The sequence below is a fragment of the Phaenicophaeus curvirostris genome, chromosome Z (assembly GCF_032191515.1).
Source record: "Phaenicophaeus curvirostris isolate KB17595 chromosome Z, BPBGC_Pcur_1.0, whole genome shotgun sequence".
NCBI lineage: Eukaryota > Metazoa > Chordata > Aves > Cuculiformes > Cuculidae > Phaenicophaeus > Phaenicophaeus curvirostris.
In genome coordinates this window covers 70046359-70072082 of record NC_091431.1, presented here as the reverse complement: position 1 = coordinate 70072082, position 25724 = coordinate 70046359, and positions in this window count along the sequence as shown.

Sequence of the window (25724 nt, the reverse complement as noted above, 5' to 3'; positions counted from 1 at the left end):
ACCTAGTGATTCTATGATTCCATGATTCTATGGTTCTAAGTACAGTGAGTCAGAGCAATGAGGCACACACTGACTGGACCTGGAATTCCTGCTGCCTGACAAAAGTAGTGACCATGGACTACCGGTCACACCCTAACAGCCCTGGGACACCTGATGCTAGCGTCATAGCCCAAGCGGGATGTTACCAGAACTGTATGGTCTAACATGTACTAGACCTATACAGCCACATGTATACAGTGGAAAATGCCAGAATTATCTTAACTGAACTGTGTTCAGAATAGAAAAATACTGACCAAAGTCAATCAACTCGTAACCCTATAAACAGCAATCCTAAATGAGACCCTTTGAGCTCTTCTGGATCAAAGTGTTCTGTGACCAACTCCTCCCCATGAGCTGGGTTGCATTCTTCTCAGTATTTAAATATCATCTACTGACAAAGCCAATGACTTCTTCATCTGCTATTGAAGTCAACAAAGGGCAAAGTCAGGCTTCTTGAAGCTCGATTATTGCCCATAGAGGAATGATGATGCATTAGAATGAGTAATTCACTAAACTGGGAAAGACAGAAATTTTGGCCGTGGGCTGATCTCTGCATGTCTGGATATTCATGAATCTCTGTGTTTGTGTATGTCTGTACATCTATGTATGCCTGTGTGTGTCTGCATGTGTGTGTGATTTGATTTAGCTTTGCTGTAAGTCTTGTGTGAACCTTGCCAGTCTTGAATCTTGTTTCTGTTCTGATTGTAACAATTTCCACTGAATCACTTTGTTAAATTGGCTGTCGATTAAGTGCTGTTAAAATCACATATTTTAATCTTGTGATCTGCCTCAATCTATTAACAAATCTTAAACTGTTGTTAAACCAAAGCCATGTAAAAATCCATTCATGACAAATTGGCATAGCTGACAGGATACTAAATCAGGACTCACGACAAAGAGGTTTTTTTTAGGCAATCTAAATCTCCCTTTCACGACATATGTGAGAAAAATGTATCATCATCATGTTAATGACTCCCTAGGCAGTTCCTCTGGGGATTTTTCATGATTTACTAGAGCTACTCATTGGATATGACTTCCTTTGGGACTTTATTAACTGTTGATACTTTCCTGCTTTCAGGAAATTTTGCAGTGGAATTCATCTTTTCAATCACACATAAAGAACTAAAGTTGCTTAAATTGTGTGTCTTAATACTTACATGTTTTGAGAAAAGAGTCATTTTATGACTGAATAGCATATTCACTCATGAATTGGATAGGTTGCATGCTACATGTTTACTGCCTAGCGGGGATCATGAAAGATTTCAATACAGCCCAGATATCCTAACATCTTGCTGGGTTTAGTGCTACTAAAAAGACATGACCTACTTTTAAGGAATAGGAATAATTTCCTGCTGTGACAGAAATTATGGCTGGTTTCATCAGTGGTGCCTCTTCATCTGCTGGAGTTGAAGACAAAGTTCCTTCCCGCTTTCATAGTAAGTAAAGTCACATATGACCTGGGAGAACAAAAATATGTAAACACAATACTAATTGTACTAATTTTCTTTTTTTTTTTTTTCAACCAACTTAGGTTTGCTTGGCTGTAGCATTACCTTTGCCAGTCTCAGACTTCTCATCAAGAGACATCTTGTTAGAACCATAAAACCTGAGTTAACATGAGACACAGCTGTCACTGAGGATCAAAAAAAAATTTTCCAATCAGATGGAAGAATTGAAGAATTAAACATTTGTCTTCACTTTTTTGAGCATTCAGATTTGATCTTTACTGGCATGAATGCAAAAGCATATTATAAACTTGGATGCTTGAAATTACACAAAGTGAATTCCAAATTGCATATTCATTTAGAATCATCTGAATTTGCAAATCATGACATATTAGTAAATCCCGTAGTTTACAAAATGGAATGATATAGCAGGAGAGATGTAATTATCCAAAGCAAACAACCAAATGAACAAGCATAGAGTCAAAGTAAAAACAAATTACCAATTACCAATCTCTACAGGATCCTCATAGGAAAACAAGTTTCACAAAAATAAAGAAATATAAATGCCAGCCATTTGAAATAGTAAAGATAAAGAGGCCAAACCTACAAAATTAGTTCTTTGGAATTAGATAAATTTAATTCTTTTGCTTCATAGTTTCTTACCACATGATGACGATGGTCATTAGCAAGGACTGTTTATTGGTGCCTAATCAACCACTACTGTCCATGAATCACAGTTTTACTAATCCTGACATTACTTATCCATTTCTTTTCTAGTAAAAATTTTTATATTTGTGGGAGACACTTCTTTAACTTTAAAACTGTCCAGTGATAACAATTCAAAATGTCTTATTCAAGCTGGACAGTACTTGGAACATATTGTATAGGAAGGTTTTGTAAATGATGTTGTAATGAAGCAGTTTCTTATCTGCTATGAATGCCTAATTTAACCAGAAAAGAAGTGTGTTGTGTGTGTTATGTCAGGAAGGCTCAAAGCTGTAATCATAGTGCTATACACAGATATATATGCGTACAGGCATTCTCCGTTTACCTAGGTTTGCAGTACGTATCATCCAGTTATCTTTAGATTTATGAGTTCACTGTCCCAGTACTCACTGGAGAAAAGGAAGAAAAATCTCTTTTGGTTTGTTTAGTGTGTATGCTTCTTAGCATATTGGTAAATGGTTTGTAAGAAGAGCTTAACAGTGAAAGAATTTGAGATGATACCTGAAAAATATCTGATTGAAAGTGTCGGATTTGAAATTGCCTCTGAGGAACTGTAGGAAGATCTCATAGTGCTCACTGGATAGGCAACCAAGTGGCAGACAAAATTCAGTAGTAATTAGTGCTTATGGGCAGGACCAGGCACTTGGGGTCAACTATGCACAAGCATTTGGTCACCTCATTCCCACAAACTCTGAAGACTGTTGCATCAGCAAACCCTTTGAGAATCCAGGCCAAAGTAAATTGCCCAAGGTCACACAGAAAGCCTGTGGCAAAGTGAGAGACTCAACGCACTTTTGCTTAGCCCTCCTGCAACAACTTTAAGCATTAGGTCCTCTTTTTTGTCCTTCAGCATGCTTAAAAATGAAGCCCGTTTGCAATTATTCGTAGACACCAATAAAATTGCATGACACATAGCATTAAAGAAAGTCTGCTTCTATTTATCTTCACTCTAAATAAAATAAAATATCTTCCAAAGCTTTATTCTTGCTTGCACGGTTCTTCCAAAACCATCTCAGCTGCACATTTCCGACTCAGTATTTAATACTAGTGATGCAGTTGAATTTCCATAATTCAGCTGTTCAATCAAGGTCCTTCACCTTTTTAAATGTGTAAGTCATAAATATGACAAAAAAAAAATAAATACTGTGTGCAATCTCTGCTGACTGAATTAAAAGTCTTAAAGAAACTTTCCATACTATGAGGACTGTGAAGGATTTGGCAGAAACGGTGCTAACAATTAAAGCAGCCAGAGAGAGATTAAATTTGCTGATGACAGCTCATTTCTGAGATGGTTACAGCAAAAGTCTGATAAAAGCTTATCTGAAATTCACAGTTTTGATGAGGCTTCTGCTTGTACCAGGAGGAAATGAAACATTTTAAATAGCATGTGATCCTAGGGAAAGGTCTGCTTGTTACTGCAGAGTGAAGGTAGGCTGCAGTTAAGATTGTGAAGTGTTGCAACCCTTTGTTTTCTCAGCAGGTAGAATAAGTCTAAACTGTGACTTGCAAGTGAAATCAAGGGCAATTTCAATCTTCATTAAAAATTTTCAATTTTTAAACAAAGGTGGACAAAATAAGTATCAAGGAGGGATATATTTGAGTCAACAGAAAAATAAATGCTTTCTTCATATATTTAATGAAAGACTCATCCTTCTCCGAGTACTGTGAATCCCTCAAAGCCAAACATAGCAATGTATTGAGTGGAACAGCCCTGCTACTCCTCACGTGCATTGGACATGTGAAGCATTATAAGAGAACCAGCTGAGTCGTGGTGTGTGCACTCAGTCTATCTTAACTTGTATAGGTCTATGTGGTTCCAGTACCAGCGTCCTGTACCACCAGATCTTTAACTCTCTATAAGACTTTGTGCTGGAAATGTTTAAAAAATGAAAACGCTGTGTCTGGTCCCTTGGGCTGAGCATAGATACAAGATTTTAAATGAGTCAAGTTTTTTCTTAGGCTGATTTGTGTGGGCAGAGTAATAGTACGGTATACAGGAGAATCATTTCACAGAAAAAAACCCCATGTAGGTAGACACACTTCATTCCAGATGGTAACAAGGAGACATTATAGGAAAGAGAGCTAAGAATGAACTGATGAAGAATAACACTTTTGCACCCCGGGTATAAATTGGCAGTGGATTTCATTGTTGTGGGGCAACGATTTATTACAGTTTATAAAGTTTTTAGATTCTTAAGTGGTTAATATATCCTCTAAAGGGTGTTTATAACGGACTGTCAGAAAAATATAGTATGTCTGTGGCAGAAATTAGCAGGAAGGTTAGTAAGGAGACTTTTTCAAGTCAGAGCAATGTCTAATTTAAAGACAATAGGTAAAGAACCTCTATGAAACCTCACAGCTTTTCCCAGAAGGGTTTTTTTTTCGTGCCCTTATCTTCATGGCCTGTTTTGTCAAACTAATCCTATTTCTGATCCAGGAAGGCAAACTTGTGCTTATTAAGTTTTGCCCAAAAGGATTTAAGAAAAGGAGGGAAGGGGCAAGAAGAAGAAGAAGAAGAAAAGGAGGCAGCAGTCTCTTTGAAATTAAAACACAATTTTTTTTTAAGCTCAAGCATATAGATACCACTTTCTTGTACTGCATTTTATATACGAGATTACTCACACAGGGATTTAACTAGAAGCATCTTTTATTAAAATCATACAAATAAAAACATGTCCTTCTGCCCTCCAGCATGTTTACAGATGCATTTATTTATTTTACAGTATTCAATTTAATTAAAGATCTGCTGTTAGAGGAGTAACACACTTTCTGAAATGCATATAGTTCCAAGATAATCTTGAACAAGTTTGCAGCAGCACAACTGACAACTAAACTCACAGTCTGCACAGGTGATTTGTGCAGAAGTTAACTGTTGCACAGTTGTGTTATCAATTAAATGAGGGTTTACAAAGTCAGAATACAGTAAATTTGAATATCTTGGTAACTGTATTTTGATAGCTCCTTTCCTGCAGAAACAGAGAGATTTTATTTATGGGAAAGCAATTTATTTTATTCAGCACAGCTCAGCCAGACATGCAAGAGGAAAATCTAAATGTGAATGCAAACTTTGGCTTATTTGGCCCTCCAGAGAAAACACGAGGAGGAAAATTTGAATAAGTAAAACTTTGTCAGAGCTCCTGATGTTCAGCTTTTTTGGCTGTGCTCTAGGACTGCCTTTGATTCATGAGTTAACATATTCATGGTACCCATGTCCCTGTGGCCATTCAGTGCTCTGCAAATCTGATACCTTTGCATTGGCATTTCATGACATATATCACCAATAAGGAGTTCATACTCTTTAGATATACAAAATATTCTATTTTTTCTATGAAGTTTTTATGAATGACTTAAAAGGTGTGACCTTCCTGTGGATGAAACATGATTTTACTCCGTAACATTGTATTTAGATTTTTTTGTTATAAACACTTTTTTTTTTTTCAAATATGTGTAGTTTTCTGATTTCTATTTGGAGCTGATACATTTCAGATTAATTTGAAAGAAATTTTCTTAGGGACATTTTTGGTTAAAATGTTTATGGAGAATAGAGAGATTTAGTCTTCTATATAGCAAACTGAAGTTTTACTGTGTTTATAAGAATTATTTAAAAAAATATTTGCCTGATTCGTAATTCTATATTGTAATTCAACTTTGGAATTCTTAATAATCTATCTATCTGTAAAGTAATTGTGATTACAGTTTAAGAAGTAGAAAAGTAGAAGATAAAATTAATGCTCCTTATGTAACTCTAGTCAAATGCCTTAATGCATAGTCAATATTATATTTTGTTTAATTACATTATGTGTTTGGGTTTCATTTTTCTTTTTCTTTCTACAGGAATCATTGTAAAAGAATGAAACATTCTCCATTTTTTTCCCACTAAACTAGATAAAAGGTTCATTTCTGAAAACTTCCTGGAAAAATATAAGAAATGGGAATTTCATTAGCCTAAGATAAAATCAGGCTAAATCAGATCTGCAAATTTTCAAAACCAGCAAAAACCCCTCCAGAATTTAATCTTTTAATATATAGTTATCCATTGAATTGAAATTGTTAGGCTGTGATATATAATGTTGAAAAACATTGCAAGGCTTCTTCAGCAAATTTTCCACAGAAATATAAATTACTGATTTAGCTTCTTCATATGTTTTCTACTGTATCTCAGAAAAGCATGAACAATAAATGATATTGGCAAGCTGGATTTGTTTTCAAAAATGGTCAGATTTTTTTTTTTTTTTCTTTAACTAGGAAAGGACAGCTGAAAACCAGAGCAGGAACAGAAATTGTAAACTGATATTTCTGACAACTACCTTTGTACTTCAGTTCTTTTTTACAAAGGAAAACATCATTATGTATCAGAATACAAAATGATGTTTATTTTACTACCAATTTGCATGAATACATGTGAACAGAAATATATAAAGTAGATATGCTTACAGACAAACACCATTATAAGCATTATATGATGGACATGTTCCCTTTGTAGTTTTTTTGTCCATCAATGATAGCCTGTTTTTATCAGCATGGTAGACAAGCAAATCCATATACCGGTGAACAAATGCAAAAACTTAACTTTTTAAAAATTATCGATTGATTTTGTTTCATCACAGTGTTTTCAGAGAGTTTTTATTTACTGTTATTTCTGAATGGACAAACAGCAGCTCAATAGTCAAGTGACAGACAAATGCATGTGAATGAAATATCATTAGTCAGTGTTAGTTGCCAAAATAAATATTTGCATCAGATTACTGACAGGCAACTGATACAAAAAATAGATTACAGCTACAATTTTATTTTCTACTCAGGCTTGCAATTTATGGATTGTTACCACAGTAGACTCAGTACTGTTAATAACATTACAAAACTTTAGACTAAATTTTTACCCTCAGTATATGACACTGATTGGAATAGTTCTCTTGTTAATCATGATGAATTAACATGGTAGCAGTAAAAGTTTACTGACACCAAGGTAAAAAGAAAAAAAAAAAGAGTAAAGCCTCCTGAAAGGGATCTCATCATACTCATTAGAAATGCACTGAACAACAAACATTCCACCCATCAAATACATATCTCTCCAATTCAGAGAGACAGATATTGCAGGGGACTGTGTCAAAGGCTTTACAGAAATCCAGATACATGACATCCGTTCATTTTCCTATGTCCATTGCTGTGGTTACCTGATCACAGAGAGCCACTACTTCAGTCAAGCAGAACTTATCATTGGTGAAGCCACGCTGGTTGTCTCTAATCACCTCCATGTCCTCCATGTGTTTTAGTGTAGCTTCTAGAAGGATCTGTTCCATGATCTTCCCAGGCATAGAGGTTAGGCTGACAGGTTGGTAGTTCCCAGGGTCTGGCTATCTACCCCATTTAAAAATGGGGAGAATCTTACTCTTCTTCCAGTCACCAGGGACTTCTACTGGCTGCCATGACTTTGCAAATATTGTGGACAATGGCTTGATTGAGAGCTGCCCTGCAGAGAAGGACTTGGGTGTGCTGGTTGATGAAAAGCTCTACATGAGCCGGCAATGTGTGCTCGCAGCCCGGAAGGCCAACTGTATCCTGGGCTGCATCAAAAGACGTGTGGCCAGCAGGTCAAGGGAGGTGATTCTGCCCCTCTGTCCCTCTTTTGTGAGACAACACCTGGAGTACTGTGTCTAGTTCTGGAATCATCAACATAAGAAAGACATGGGACTGTTGGAACAGGTCCAGAGGAGGCTACTAAGATGATCCGAGGGCTGGAGCACCTTCTATACGAAGACAAGGCTGAGAGAGTTGGGCTTATTCAGCCTGGAGAAGAGATGGCTCAGTGGAGACCTTATAGTGACCTTCAAGTACCTGAAACAGGCATACAGCTGGGGAGGGAATTTTTATAAAGGCATGTAATGATAGCACTAGGGGGAATGGCTACAAATTCCTAAAATTGGAGGGGCAGATTTAGGTTTAGGCTTGGCATAAGGAGGATTTCACAATGAGGGTGCTGTGGCCCTGGCACAAGTTGCCCAAAGAAGTTGTGGCTGCCCCATCCCTTGTAGTGTGTAAGGACAGGTTGGATGGGGCCTTGAGCAGCCTAATCCACTGGGAGGTGTCCCTGCCTATGGCAGGGGGATTGGAATTAGGTAATCTTCAAGGTCCCTTCCAGTTTAAACCATTCTATGATTCTATGATTCTATGATTCTATGATTAGAAAATTCTGTTTACCTACTTCCATGGAATTTAATACAAGCAAAAATATTTTTTTCTGAAATTTCTAATGACAATTTTATTTTTATTTTTGTCTCCAAAACAATAATAAAGATAGGGCATTTGCACACTGTGTATTGTAACGTCATAACTAAATGATAATTAATTATATTATCAAAGGCATAAATGTCTTTGAAAATACATATGTATTTCCTTTCTTTTTTATTGTTTCCAAATACTATTGATGAATACATTGAGTTCAACTTGGTTGACATTATTTTCCCATATTGAAAAATAGATTTGCTAAAAATAAATACTCCAAAATGTCGCTTTATTAGATTGGACTACAAACAAACAAAGAAACAAAAAAATAAAAAACAACTAGGTAGGTAGGTAGGTAGGTAGGTAGGTAGGTAGATGGATGGATGGATAGATAGATAGATAGATAGATAGATAGATAGATAAGCTAAAGAAGCAAGGCTGTCATGTTTTTCCTCTATTTTCCCAAATTTTATATCTAGTTTGAACTTTTCCTTTATTATTTTCACTGTATGTTTCTTTTTTTTGTAAAGTATTTTCTCTTTTATGTTTTAATACTTCATCACTTTCCCATTTCTTTCCAGTTGTAAATGGTAGAATATAAAGTAACATAAGGATTTTGACACTTCATTACTTTCTGGACACAGATGAGATTTTTGAACAATTAGAATTATCAAGACATTCTGTCGCAGATTGGTCTTCATACTGCATAATTTTTCTTATACTGGCAAATTTGTAAAGCTACAAGTAGTTAAGAAAAGGAAAGCAAACAGAAAATCACAAAATAAGAATGAGTTGCAATGCTATCCATTTTTTTGTGTGCTCTGTGTTAAAATAAAATGTGTACTAGGAAGAAAAACTTTAAAATAATGATTTAATTACTTTTTTCTTCCTTTTAAACATGAAATGAAACTAAAAGTTTGCTTTAAATAGAAATGTATAAATATCACTTAACATCTAGTCTATGGTTCCAAGGTAATAGAGAACAAACAGATGAATATATTACTCTGAAGAATTCTTGGGAGAACAAGTAGAACTCTGCATCTGCTGTGTCCATGCAGTTAGAAGTGGGTAAAGGTCTTTATCCATCTGTTTGATGGAATGGGAAAGGAAAGAGTTACAGCATTTTTAACTTATTATATGATAGACTTGCTAATGAAGAATAAAACTGCACTAAACTTTCTTTTACGTTTTAAATTCATATCTTATTTGTTGCTCCTATAAAATCTTTTTCAGGCCTTTGTAGTGTTCAAGGGTATCAATTACTGACATACTATTATACAGCTTCATTGAATTGTTATTATTTTCCCCAGATAATTCAGCATGTGAGTTTTGGTTTGTTTTGCTTTTTTCCCTCCATCCTCAGCCTCATATAATTTGCATTATATTCATATATTCATGCCTTGATTTTTTTTTTGTTTGTTTGTTTTTTCTGCAGTGTAATATTCTAAGATACTGTTGAGGGGGAAAGAATATACAGACTTCTACCAACAATGCTGACTGGACATTGAAAATAACCATACCTACAAAATTTTCATTTTTTTTTCTTTATATATTTTAATGGGCTAATTTCTTCCACCTGTCAAGCTACCTATGTAGCTTTTCTGTACTACTACAAAATATAGCTTTGCAGTTTTTTTTCATCTGCATTAGCAACATTTTCCCGACATAACAGCATATCTGTGCTAATAAACTAGTTTTCAAAACCATTGAGTTCATCGCTTTCTCTCTTGCAATTGCATATGTTCATAATTTTCTTTAGTATGACCAGTGCATAAAAAAGTATAGCAAGTCAATAGTTTATCTATAATAATAAATTATGTCCAAAGCTCAGAAGCTTTACAGGGCTTTGATCTGTGAGAGGGTTGAACCTCATTTGGAGGACTGACAGCAAATATTACCCTTCTCTTGATTTTCACAGCTGATACAATAGAAGACCAGAGCTCATATAATACCTGATTTCCCAAGCTCCCAACCTCATGGATAATTGTTGCCCAGAGGGGAAATTTCTTCCCAGCCTACCTCAGCAAATGGTAGGTTTATATCACAAAACATGAGGATTTATGCTCCAATCTATTCCACAGCACTATCAGACTCGAAAAACTTCATTTGAGGAGCAGAGTTAATGTGCAGTTAGCAGTTTTACTGTATCTCACCTATTTGTCCAGAATTTAGTGAGATCTCCTAAAAATATAAGTAGAACTGGAGCAAGCAGGCTTTTAACCTTACTGAAACCAAGCAAAGGAGGAGTTACAACAGCAGTATAAGATCTTATCTTAGTGCTTCTTATATCCTCACAAGATCTATCTGTCTGTTGCTGGTCATCCTAACAGTGTGGATCAATATATATTAAAAGTTAGACAGTGAAAAACCTATAAACTTTATTTACAATCATAGAAATACAGACCAGTTTGGACTGGAAGGGACCCTTAAAGTTCATTTAGTACAAGCCCCCTGCAAAAAGTAGGGACATTTTCAACGTGATGAGCTTGCTCAGAGCCTCATCCAACCTGACCTTGAGAGTTACCAGGGATGGGGCTTCTACCACCTAGCTGGGCAACCGTTTCCAGTATTTCACCACTCTTCTGATAAAAATATTCTTCCTTATATCTAAATCTATCCTCTTTTAGATTACAACCATTATCCCTTCTACTGCAACATGCCCAACTGAAATGTTTGTACCCATAATTATTATAGAGCCCTTTTAAGAACTGAAAAGCCACAATGAGGTCTCCCTGGAGCCTTGACTTCTCCAGGCTGGACAACCCCAACACTCTCAGTCTTTCCTCACGGGAAAGGTGTTCCACTGCTCGGATCATAATTGTAGCCCTCCTCTGGACCTGCTCCAACAGGTCCATGTCTTTTCTGTGCTGAGACCTCCAGAGCTGGACACAGTTCTGAGGTGGGGAATCACTACTGCATAGCCAAGGGTGAGAATCACCTCCCTTGACCCGCTGACCACATGTCTTTTGATGTAGCCCAGAGTACAATTGGCTTTCTGGGCTGCATGTGCACATTTTGGGCTCATGTGCAGCCTTTCATCTCTCAGTATCCCTAAGTTCTTCTCATCCTTCAGCATGTATTGATACCTGGACTTGCCCTAACACTTTTTTTTGACAGGAGGGCTGTGCAAAGATGTATTTAAAGGAATGCTAGTGGTACATTAAGTAAACTACTAAGATCGGCATGGGGGCATACATTGCTAATGACTGTATGGGATCAACATGGGGACACACCTACTCGGTCTGGCTGAGTAAGAAAAGACTTGCAAGTCTGTTTGTGAGTTTGCCACAGATGCTGGTTTGCTTTTCAAGCAGCCTTTGAATTGCTACAGCAGTGATTTCAGAGGCTGATCTAATGCACTGAAGAGTGGTCCACAGTGACCATATCAAATGATTATTACAGGAGAGTCATCTCCACTGTGTTTCACAACCTAAAAGCAAAGTGTTTGTTATGAATCAGCCATGTGTACTACCTTTAGAAGCAATGGAAAGAAACAGGCAATTCATTCCATTCCTAAATAGTAAATGGAATGCCTGATTCTTTTAAGGGGATTTCTATGGCTGTTTGCTACAAGGTGACAAGAGAAAAATCACTGACTAACTTTAAATTAGTAAAACTTAAATGAGATGAATTCTCATCAAATATTTTGTTGAACTAATTGCTTGAAAATATTTGCCTAGATACCAGATATTTCCAGAATCTCATTGCAGTCAGCAATACATCTTGTAAAGTGCTACCTAACAGAATTGGAAATAGAGAAGTCTAAACTCTGATATACACAACAACTTTAAGCTTAATCTTCCTAGGTATCTGCCTTTAATAACAGCAAAGCAAATCTGATTTTGCTCACTTTCTTCATTTCACCCCTGCCGAGGATGGCACCCAGCCATCTGCGATACTACTGAGTTGGAAAGCAACCAATTCAAGACTAACTGAACAAGATGAATCTGGTAAGAAGCCACCACAGGATTTTTGTCACCTTTTGAGCTTTTCTAACCTCAATGGTCTCTAATTTTACTATGCAGCGTATGAGGGAAGAAAGCTTGCTAAAATAAGATGAAATACAACATCAAATTTCCTTGGAAAGAATACACTACTTGTAAGACACTGACTGATTTTTATTGGCCTATTTCTCTCTAAGTTAGCAGAACCCAGGAGGTGAAATCTGACTTTCTCAGCTAGGACAAAAAACAGTTGCCAGAGAAGTTTGTAATTAAAAATTAGGCTTATTATTTTTGAAAGCTAGTCTCAGAATGAAAGTTACAGTAACAAGACACTAAAGCTCTCTGTCAAAAAACCCACATCCTAAACCAGACTGAATCGCAGTCTGTTGCACAGCTTTTCTCATTGTAGATGCTTCAGTTGGATCACTTTTACAGGCTGTGGTAGAACCTCTTTTTCATTTAAATTCCATTGCAAACCAGCTTGCCAGGCCTGTAGGGAATCTTTAGACAGTTACAGTGACACTAGTTGCCAACATCAATTCATTTCCCCAACTCTATTCTAAGGGGGAGGTTATCTTATATTTAAGAAAAACACAATGAAATGTAAAATTCTGCATCTCAGAGAACTTTCCCTCTTTATTAATAACATTAATATAATATTTCCCTCTTTATTTATAACATTAATAACCCACTCTGTTAATCTGTATTCAAACAACACACGTACCAATTTACCTTACTTGTTTCTTCTGGCAACTCTGCTTACCTCATAAAATGCTGACATATCCAAACAAAACAGATTGATTGGTGATTGCTCCTTGATTGTCAACACTGGTACAACACAGAAGAATTCCTGTTGAATCTCGTGTAGCATTCAAGTCTTCAAAAAGTCTTCTGTGTCTTCACACAGAAATGCTGTTCAGTTTTCAAAACTAATGGCTACCAATGCACTTCCTGCAAACACAAGATGTCATAGTCGACACAAAGGGGTTTTTAAGTGTAGTTTCCCACATATTGTGGTCTTTAGATTACAAAAAGCAGAAACATCCAGACACATCACTGAAGACCAGCCCCTCAAGAACACTGTATTGGCCAGTGCCCTGAAAAACATGCAGTTTAAGCAAAAGAAGACTATTTATATCTTCATGTTTTACAAACAAAGAACTGATGAGGTGATGAAGGAAGTGGCCACGTGTAGCAGAGAAGGCTTTTCTACTTCTGTCCACCATTTTTCTCATATGCCCTGTCACAGGCCTTGTGAGGAACAGCTGAGAGAGCTGGGGATGTTTAGGCTGGAGAAGAGGAGGCTGAGGGGAGACCTCATTGCTCTCTACAACTACCTGAAAGGAGGTTGTAGAGAGGAGGGTGCTGGCCTCTTCTCCCAAGTGACAGGGGACAGGATGAGAGGGAGTGGCCTCAAGATCCACCAGGGGAGATTCAGGCTGGACATTAGGAAAAAAATTTTCGGGGAAAGGGTCGTTGGGCACTGGGACAGGCTGCCCATGGAGGTGGTTGAGTCACCTTCCCTGGAGGTGTTTAAGGCACGGGTGGACGAGGTGCTAAGGGGCATGGTTTAATGTTTGATAGGAACGGTTGGACTCGATGATCTGGTGGGTCTTTTCCAACCTGGTGATTCTATGATTCTATGATTCTGTGATTCTAAGTGTGAGTCAAGGAAGCTAGCATGCACCAGGTCACCTCTTTTCTGTTATTAGCTACTATTAACTAAACACTGGCAGGGTTGTGGGAACCTGCCGTCAGAAAGGAGTACTCATAGTATTTTTCTCCAAGAGTGAGAAGCAGCTTTAGCTCTTGCTCAGTAATTTAGTTCCAAGGAAAGAAATTAAATGAACTGCAAGGTATTATAATTCATATGAAACTTTGCACTGTCCAGGCTGTGCACTGTACACTTAAAGGAGTGTAGTGAGAATGAGTTTCTCCTCTCTCAGCCTGTGAGATGTTTGTCTTTCCTTAGCAAGAATAACAACAGCAGAACATGTTAGTTTAGTAGTCTGGGTTAGTATCCTCCTTTTGACATACATGTTCAGGATAAATGCCCCAATACCAGATCTAGCCTGAATCTAACTATCTTCCAATTTTTCCTAAATTGTTCCTTTCCCTAAGGAAATTTTTAAATTATTATTTTGATGGGAAGTAGAGGAAAGAAAGATATATTCTTGATTCCTTTTCCAGTACACTGTGGCTGCTGAATATGCTTTTGTGTTAGGAATAAGGGCAGTCTTTTTCAAGCAAATATACTCACTGGAGGTGTATTTATGCTGGATAATTATGCTTACAGTTATTTTAAGATAAGGTTCATCATGGAATTCTATCTTCTTGTAAATCTACAATGACACCTCCATTATCTCAAACCTTGCAAAGATGTTTGGAAGAAGATTTTTACATGCACTGATGGGGGATTGTGTTAGATTATCAACAAAAATGCCAGATTTTCCTCTTATGTTTGGAAGTTTTGTCCATGTGGATTACAGGTTTAATAAAAAAAAAAGAGAAAAAAAATAAAGGAAATAAAAAGAAAAAAAAAAGACGTTTGCAGAAATATAAAGGAGAAAATAAGCGGGACAAAGTCTTTGCTTTCAGATATTACATGCATCATCCTTTCTGTTGCTTTAAGACAGAGATTTAACATGGTGAGTTGTTACTTTTATAATTAAGTAATCAGTAAATGTGTAACTCGTTTATAATATCCCAGTTGTACTGCACTTGTTAATTGATAAACACAAGAACAGGAACAGTGGCTTTAAGGTTTTATGCTTAACAAACTCTTTGGAGATCTGGACTACAGGATTATTTTTATTACTGGTTCTACTAGACCTCCTAAATGACCTTGAACAAGTCACTTCATCTTTTGTGCCTCAATTTCTGTCGTGTCAAATAAAGAAGATAACCACAAAAGGAAAGAATTATGAAGATAAATTTGTGTAGACATATAAACTGTGTACAAACTGGGACAATGATGACTGTGAAGTGACTGCACAGGGATAAATAGCATCCAGTGGCAAGGGCATAGTTAATTGCTATTTCTGTGCTGGAGGGGGAAGAATCTGGTGACTGTCACATCTTTCAGCTTACATATAGACTTTGTATTCAGCAACAATGCACCTTTTTGTTTAGTTTGGAGATAGTACAGCCATATTGCTTTGAGAAGCCTACTGTTGCTTGGAGAGGGTTGAGTCTCTGTTATCACACAGCTGGGGTCAAGTAAACCATGCCATCATGAAAAGATATTTCTGTTGTGAAGTATTTCCTTGTTATGATCTGTGGTAGGAAAAACAAAGGGGGAAAAACTAGCATGAAACAATGAACTCACCGTATTGGCTCAGCTGAAAAGAACCACATTTGAATTCAGCAAGGCCAGAGCTTGCTGCTGTTGGGACCTGTCAAGCTTGCTTACTAGTTCAGACAGCGTAGAGGAGTAAAGGGATGGGGCAGATGGTCAGTGGTATGCAAGAGATGGGTTGAAATCATGAATTGAGTTTAATTTTTTCAGGTAAACTCTTGGAGGTAGACTGTGATTTTACTAATACAGTTCATCTCACTACACTTGACCTCACCAAGCCTGGGTCCTTCTCAAGGTCGTCTTCACTTCTCAACAGTGCGGTGCAAGATCCACAGCCTGGGTTCTTATCAGGAGTAGATCAGACATGACCACATGGACTCCATCTATAAAACAAGGAACTATTATTATCGTTGTTGTTGTTATTACTGTTGTTGCTGATGTTATTTTTATCACCCAATGTCTCTGATGTGGCTGAGGTCCGAAAGTGTTGTATGAACACAAATGAGATGTGTTTAAAAATGTAGCAAACCCTCCCACGTGCTCAAAATACTGGTAGGAGCTGCCTTTTTATTAGATTTCAGATTCTTCTTGCTGACATAAAACAGCCACAGTAAGAACCTTTCTCAAGATATCTCTGCAATTTCTTTTCTGTCCTGGCTAGAACCAAGGGATGCAATAAAATAGAAACAACCGAGAAAAATAAAAGCTAACGGAATGCTTCACAACCTTTAAAGGTGCTCATTCAAAGTTAGGTACTTCAGAACATTCAAAGACTTTAGGGAAAAGGGAAACATTTTTAATACTTTTTTTCTATATATTAGTTAAAATTACTTTGGAAATGGCTGACTTTGCTAATGCTTCTGTTGCTTGTTTTACATGACTGTCACTTGCATTGCGAGGTCACTAATGTTGCTAACAGATGGTGCGGCAGGACTAGCAGCCATGAGGGATAGTTTACCAACAAAAGAGAAAATTATTTTCAGGATTTCCCTTGCAAATTGCAGGCTTTTTTTTTCCTTATTCTTTTTTTTTTTCTTTTGGACAGACCTCATATTCTTGGCTGCAGCCTCATGGCATTTTGTTTGTGGATGAGAAGTCCAACACTAGTAACAAATCTATTTTACCTCCTCCTCCTGGGTTGTATTAGGGTTATAGCTTTGGAAAGCAAGTAACACCAGCTGGGTTATCTCTGTTGCCTATACCTCGAGCAGCTCAGGGTGTTGTTATCGAAGACATTTACTGATCTCTGAATTGTTGTCAGTCTTTGTTCCTGACCACATACTATCAAGTCGTGTTATTTAGCAGGTGTGCCACTAGAACACGACAAAATCTATCTAAAAGGAGATACTGCTAGTGACCTTAAGATTTAACGTGCTAAATGGAATAGTGAATCTTATGGCAAAGTATTGCAGCAAGCTTCCAAAAGCCATGATGCTGGTAGCATAACGACACAGTAGGCTGTTCGAGTAGCCATTTTGCATCTAGCATTAGCTCACATGCCGCTTTCACTGCAAGAAGGTATTTATCACAGGATGAGGAATCTATTCTTTAAAAAATATCTGTTGAGAATTTATGACCCACTCTTACATTACAACTGCAGAAATTCACCCAGGCCCAGATCTTTAGCCCAAATCAAATGGACAAGAAATTATACTTATATCTGAGACTTGAGCTTGTAGAATCAACAAAGCAGTAAGCAACAGGGAAGCTGAGAATTATCTGAAAGAGAGGGACCTACACATATGAAGAAATTTATTACTGAAATGAAATGTCAAAGTAATTAACTGTGCCTCTTCCTAAGGTTTCTAAATTCAGTTATTTTTTTCTTAAAAATCTTTCCTGGAGGTGAAACTGAGCCTTGCCCGAATATACTGATGTGATGTGTGAGATGTACTTCTCATCACTGAACATGGCATGCAGCTTTATATTGCACCAGAATTAGCACAGAAATAACTGCATGACTTCATTAGTTATGCAGATTAATCACTGACTCGTTCTAGTAGGCTTCTGTAGGGGACTTCATAACTCACCTGTTCATAAAGCAGTAAAAAAATTTCCATTGTACACCTCTAGATGTCCTTTGTCAGAGGAAATTTACTCTGTATGGAACCCTCCATCTGAATATAATTTGATGCATTCAGTGTGAAATCTTATTGTTATGTTATTTATTGTACTTAGTTCAACCAGTAATGTAGACAATGCCTAACCCCATCACAGGTCATCAGAGATTACTGTAATGTTTCATATAGCTATAACAACTAGGAAGTAAAAAATAATAATATTAAGTGCTTCCTCAGAAGGAAGTGCTTGTTTTGCCTGATGGCACTGTCAAAATAGCTAAGCCAATATTAACCAACTAGAAAAGCAGGAGAAGAGTTTGAGGATTTAGAACACTAGATTTTAACCATATATTTCTGTAAGGCCCTGGGTAGGCGAGTAGATTTGATTACATCTCTGTCTGCTAAAGACAGAATTAAATACTGTATTTAATGAAGGACTGGAAGATCTACCTGAGGAACCTCCTTCTCAGCTTTTATCCAAACAGGGTAACGACAAGAGAATAAAAAACATGTATCACTCCTTTCTTTCTCTATAAAAGGTTTTACTTTTTAGTTCAAAGTATCATTATGCTGAATGCCCTCAGGCAAAACTTTCATAAAATATGTGCATGTGTAGAACTTGGAATGATATGAGTAGTGTCTGAACACGTTCCAAATTTCATTGTAATTAAATTTGGTGCCAGGTGCCTAATGCTTCAGAGCACCAGTACTCTCAGCGTCACCCACAAAAGCCAGAACACATCTACTCACTTTTTGACTTACCTCGCTGCCATTTCACTCTCAAGTGTATTTTACCAAGGAAAAAATATGCCAGCAGCTCAGCAGTTTTAGTGTGGAAGATGTCATAAGTTGCCACTTACAATGGAGACAAAGAATCCTCAGAATGTTATGAGCACAATAAGAGAACTAGTATACCACAGAGCCAGATATCATTACAAAGAAGAGAAAAAAAAATACCTAAAAGAAGAAGAAAATCTTTTGACTTTTTTATCTATTCTTATGCTCTAGCTAACAGTAACGTTCAGGAATACTACAAATGTCTGAAAACTTGGACACCCCATAATCTCTAATTAAGCAGTTAACATGCACAGGTAAAGACTATGGTTTTAGGAAATGGTCACGATGTTTGTTTAAATTTAAATTTTTGGTGAAGTTATCGCTATTGTCCTTCCTGTTCTAGAAAGTAAAATGAGAAAAAGAAAGCACAATAGAATAAAAGATCAGATTATTAAAAAGCAAGTATGATAACTGCATATCTTTTTGTTTTGTTTTCATTTGTTTGTTTTCACTGACACATGAAAAAATGCAGGCAAACATTTCCTACCAAAAAATTTGAGTGCTTAGATGTTTAAAAAATGTTTTGATGAAAAATCTGTAACTAGATAAAAAGTCTACGATTTTAGTGATATATTTAGTACTTTCAAATCTTGTCCCTGAAAAGATATTTCTGTTCCACTCTGTGTGTGGAGGTATGCATTGGAGAATGAAACATCACTGCATGTTATATATAAAATAAATGAAATAGCTTGTCCATTTGTAATACATGTTTGTTGGAGGTACAATTCAGGCACTAAAGACTACACTCTCACTGATAAAATAAAGAATCAAAGAAAGGCTGAAGCACTGTATGTAATCATTGATACTATTTAATTATTCTCTTGCTTATGGTACAGGTTTGAATTGTGATAAGTAGTCTGCTCCCAGGCAGTCCCTAGACAGGACATTTCTGTTCAAAGGCAGAAATGAAAGGGATTGTTCCTAGGAGGCAGCATAAGGAAGGCCATCTTGTTTTAGGGTGGGCACATACAAAAAGGAACATTTAGTGGTAATTCCTCTATATGAGACAATTGGTCCTGATCCTGATCTTTTCTAATTTAAAACTGCCGGAAGGACAACAATCTCAAGTTCAGCCATGCCATGAGTGGCCAAAAATTGTGCTACTCCTTACAGTGATGAGACAACCGCTGTCAGGAAGTAATATGTCAGTCCTGATGTGAGGCTAGGATACTAAATACGTACAGAGTCAAATGACTGCAAGACAGCCAGCCCCTAGTACTGTCACAGTTGTCACTTTGAACTCACTCTGCACTGCAACCATGTGTGACCTGATCTGACCTCACATAGCTCACACTTGCTGGGCTGTTTCTCCCCTTTGCAAAGCTGCCATCCTTCCCAGAATTCAGCCAGCATCTGCACTCACATTAGTATTCATTTGGTTAAGCCACTGCATATAATCTCGTAGCTAATCCTCTTTGCTTCTGAAGATTACTAATTTGTTCAATGAGCATAACCCCAAATCTTTAGTGAAGTTTAACATTGGTTTATTTCAGAAAGGATCTATTTCTAACTGATTACAGGAGAAAGTTTCATTAAAATGAATATATTAGACTTTGCAGCCTTTTGCATTAGCTCAACAAATTTCTGTTCAAATGAAACCTGAAATTAAACTATAATAACTTTTAAAGTTCTTATCAAAGCTGAGGAGTATGAGTACCATCATCTGGTCCTGGGTAGGACTCTGCACATCCCTTTGAGCTGGGAATAATTCTCAGGACAGGACTGAGGTATAAAATTCTCAGTTGAAGAAGACTTTTCTAACTTAATCATAGAGTGATAGAATCAATCATAGAGTGATAGAATCATAGAATGATAGAATGATAGAATCATAGAATAGTTAGGGTAGGGAGGGACCTTAAAGGTTATCTGGTTGCAATCCTCCTGCCATGGGCAGGGACATCCCACTAGATCAAATTACCCAAGGTTCATTCATAAATGAACTTTAGAAATTTACTGAATGTAGACCGTATTTTCACATCAGATAGTTGGTGAAGTCCGGTCTCTGTAGGGTGTCTTTATTGGACAGTATAAAACTATCCAAAAATCTCTGAAAAAAAAGCAACATTAAAAATAAAAAACTGAGTTGAATAGTAGATGTTATAGCCTAACTGCCCATTCTTCTGTGGACTTACAGTCTCCGATCCTCAATATAATGCTTTTGGTACTTTTTAGTTTTGTCTTAAGTGTCTGGTCTTGCAGTTTTCATCAAATGTTCTCTTATCCTCTCTGATCTTGCTTTTCAATACCAGCTCCAAAATGAGACCATATTCCCTTCCAACTGTTTCTGCTGTTGCTACTCTTAACATTTATTTTTGTCAAATAATATCACAGAATGTCTGGAAAATCAATGTTTAATAAGTTACAGTAAAGTTTTCAATTTCCTGTCATCTGCTCTAATGTACATGTGTATCCTGTCATTTCTCATCACTTACTAAATCCATCTTGTTATCACCAAGGTAAAACTTAATGTAGAACTAACTCTTTCCTAGGTGACCTTAAAACATACACTACTAGAGATGCTTTGTGGAAATGTGATTCTTTTTTTTTTTACAAGGTAGGTGACAGGAAACAACTTGGAAGCAGAAGCACAAAACTTCAGCAAGGGCTTTCATGCTTGGGTAAATAGTCCAAAAAAATGAGAAAAAAACCCCAATCCAAACTATGCAGGCAGAAGAAATTAAGTATGTCTGTAACTATGTGATCACTGTGTATGAAGAGACTTCTTCTTTGCTTCTGTGTGGCAAAAGAATGCTAAATCTGAATCAGACTGAGTCTCATAGCACTGTCTAAGGATCTGACCTCTAACATTTATTGCTATCACTTATCTATGCATTTTTCTCTTTAGTGACTTAACTAATTGACAGACAATGTGAACAGTTATTTACTGAAACGCTTTCTCTCCCCAAACCACTGTGCTTTAAGAAGTTGTTCAATGTAACAAAAGCTAGAAGAGGGGTAAAAATGTAGAAGGTGAGGAGGAAAAGTAAATTAAAAGGGATTTCACTGTCCTGAGGAGATTAATCCAGTCATCTGTCTGCATCTAAACAGTTCTGCTAGTCCATTTTTGACATTGCTATACTGTCGATACCCTTCCACCATTGCAAGATTGCTGTGGAAAGGAACTCTAAAACCAGAACAAGTAATGTAGGGCTGCAGACCTTTTGAAAAAGTGTCCTTGTCTCAAGCCTCCACCATCTGAATGTTTCATGGGTCGGCCACTGCAAGTCATTAAATCTCACCAGACTGGACGGGATGGCCTATAAAAAAGGATAAGGACACCTAAACAGTAATGCTGGCACTCAGCCCATAGCTTTATTTTTATAGTGATTCTATCAGAAACTTGTTACTTTTGGTTGCGCTTGCCTTTTCTTCTTCTTCATTTTAATAGCTTTAAATATAATTGCTGGAGCATAGAAATGTCTACATGCCCAGATGTGTCGAAGTCTTAGATCAGCCTTTTTGCATGCATAAAACTCTCCAGACCCAGATTTAGTGAGGACTTGGGAGGTGGAAGAAGCAGAAAAGTAGTGAATCTGGGAACAAGGGCCAACCCACTCATCCCAATCCTGAAGACGCTGAAAAGACTGTGAACTCCCACGTAGATTTCTGCATTCAATTCATTACCAGTTGGTACTTAGAGATAACATTATGGAAGTTTTTGTTTCTCCACTTGGCTTTAATTGCCTTCCTTATTAGGATTTATCTTTCTGATATGGCAAAATATTATTTCAATAGATGCTGCAACGTTATGCTAAAGGAGTTGAAAATTATTTCCCATAGAACATTATTAATGAATGTTTACAAGTTTCAATGCAAGCAAATTAAAAGGCTTAGAAGATACCTTTTTTGAGAGCTCTATTCAACGCAGTAATTTGAAATAAACTAAGCTTCATGTTTGCAGGTTTTCTTTTTTTTCCCTTCCTCTGGAATATATGAAACTGTTCTTCAAATGCTAACTAATCTAACCAATTTTGTATTGAATCATGAATGCATTTTAATTCACTATTCAAACTATTGTAGCAATGAATATTTCTGCATCCCTAGCAATATGTTAAAAGAGGGCTTTTTAAAAAAAAATAAAATTCTTCAATTTCTTTTATGCAGTCTGATTAAAATCCAATTAATTACAAACACAATTAAAGCTTTCTACTACAGTTTACAGAAGGACTGATGGAAGTAAAGTTGTCAATCAAAGATCCAGTAGGGAGTAGTAACTTGTCATCTCCATAACTTCTAGCAAATAAAAATGTGAACCTAAAAAAGGACATTAAGTGCATTGTCAAATGTAAGTTTGTTAGCAAATATCTCACTTCTTTGATTGTTGTTCTGCTTATAATCAGATCAATAAAATTTTGTTTATATGGCACCTTTCTTGACAAAGTCATCCCAAGGTATTTCAAAATAATAAATATGCATATATAACAAAAAGACTTTTAAAAATACAGTAAAAATCAAATTAAACATCAATGTACAATCCAATCTTATTGTAAAATCAGTTCTGCCAAAGGACAATTTGATGGCATACATAGTTTTTTAGAATTCTTTTTTATTGGTATTTTGATATTTTATAAAACCAATAAAATGCATAATGGTAATAAATAGCAAATAGAGAATATGCACACTATACAGTAGACTTTCCCCCAATTCTGAATGTTTATCATCAGAAATCAGTGTGGTCTTGCTGAAGCTATAACAAGTAATGTTTACTGGAGATTGGATCCATTACATGTTAACTTAAAACTTAAAAAAAACAGATTTTCTTCCCTGTCACGTGGAGTTTCGGTCTTGATATTTGTTGTAAGTGAGATATGACTTAAGTTTTGTACGGACATGACTGAAAGTGCCCCGGAGGGTATATATGGTACTTGTCTCTGGTGGGAAAGTAAACTTGCTTTTTATGCGATAAGCTAGTATTTAGAGCATTTCTGCATGCTCACTTCTCTTATCCATCCACAAGAAAATAAATTGGAGCAAACACGTCTTAGGTCCTAACATACTAGTCCAAGTACTCAGCTATAGGCTATGAAGGAACAAGTGTGGCACGAGGCAGGAAAAAGCAGGTGAAAGGAAGCAAGTATCTATCCCTGGTTTTGGAGGTGTGTTGGGACGAAAAGACACAGCAGGGAGTAAGCTTATCTTGAAGTTCTACAGAAAATTCCACCACCAAACTAGTGCATGTGCCCTCTCAGGTGATGAAGGTATTAACGTATTCACCAGTCTTGCATGCAGGTGGTATGGTCTCTCCTTTTTAAGTAGTAAGCTACCCTCTTTAGCCCTGATGTAAGTTGTAATAGGCCTAAAATAAATGTTATCTCCATCTGGTGCCAGTGAACGGCTAAATTCAAAACAGCTAGGGAGCACGAAGCCTGGAAGTCCACAGGCACGTACGACAGGGATCTTCAGAATAACTGGGACTAAACACAGTCGCTGAACTGTTATGGTGCTGTCTCTCAGCCTGCCTCAGGCTTGCCAAAATATTGTGGGCATCTCAGAGTTACAACAGGTGAAGCCCAGGTGATTCCACAGTCTTATCCTGTGAGAAAAAGAGAAGAAGAGAGAAGGGATAAAACTATTTCACCTGGAAGTGACCTCTGATGAAAATCTAGTCTATCTGCCTGACCAATTCAAGGCTGATTAAGTTAAAACATGTTGTTAAGGGCATTGTCCAAATACCTCTCCGATACTGACAGGCTTCGTGCATTGACCTCTTCTCTAGAAAGCCTGTCCCGGTGTTCGATCACCCTCTTGGTAAAGAAATAATCCTAGTATCTAGTTTAAACATCTCTAACACAGTTTTGGACCCAGATGGGGGCTCTAGAGTACGAGTCTTATGACAAGCGGCTGAGGGAAATGGAACTGTTAGGTCTGGAGAAAAGGTGGCTGGGGAAACATTGCTACTCTTCACAACTACCTGAATGCAGGTTGTAGTGAGGCAGATGTTTGTCTCTTCGCACAAGTAAGAAGTGATAGGAGAAGAAGAAAAGTCCTCGAGTTGTGCCAGAGGAGGTTTAGGTTGGATATTAGAAAAAAATTCTTTATTGGAAGGGCCATCGAGCATTGGAAAAGGCTACTGAAGGAAGTTTGCTTGAAGGTTGAATTATCATCCCTGAAGGTATTTAAGACATGTATGTGTGGTGCTTAGGAACATGGTTTAGTGGTGGTCTTGGGAGTATTAGGTTTATGGTTGAACTAAATTAGCTTAAAATTCTTTTCCAATCATCTAAACGATTTTGTGATTCTATGATGCTGATTCACCTCCTCAGGAATCATCAGAAAGCAATGAGGTCATCCCTCAGCCTTCTTTTTTCCAAAGTAGACAAGTCCAACGTCCTTAGTCACTTCTCAAGCAACATTTCTTCCAGTTCTTTCACCAGATTTCTAGACTTCCTCTGCACACATTCAAGGACCTTCACATCCTTTTTCAATTGTGAGGTGAATAAATACCACAGGTCTGTAAACACAAACCCATTTATTGCTAATAACTGCCCACGCTACTTAAACATAGAGCCAAAACATGTGGCTTCAAGCAGAATCACAATATTAGAATACATATGTGAAATATGCAGCACTAAGCACAGTATCATGATAGGTTGTACGTTAATAAAAAAAAGAAGATTGCTGATTGGTTGAAAATGGCATGAGAGAAACACTGGGCAGAGGAAGATGGAATGGCCGTATCAATATCACACCCCAGCTAGGTGATTCACAGACTTCAGCTGGTGTACCTCAACATCTGTGCTCTGTGCCTTCAGTGGCAAATATTCAGCCCGATGATAAACTATCGACAAATCATTTTTTTCCTTATAACAATAATTTTGAGGTGATACAAGGAAAGAACCCCAGTCACTATATCTACTTTACACCAGTCATGTAATATCCAGCTGGAATAGCTAGAGGCTGCCAGGCCTGATGCACAGCAGCGTGCGCTCTAAAGAGCACATTTAAAGGAAAGACTCTGCTGGGGATTTTTCTGCGCACTCAAGATAGGTTTGTATAGATTGACCTTAAGATGTCTCAGGCTGAAATTTTGCACTCAGGCTTTGTCTCTGGTTTGATGTTACACAAGAATTTAGCAGAAACAAAATCACCATCCCTGCTACCCCCACCTCACACTTACTTCTCAGGCTGACCTCAAACAGTACTGAAAACTGTT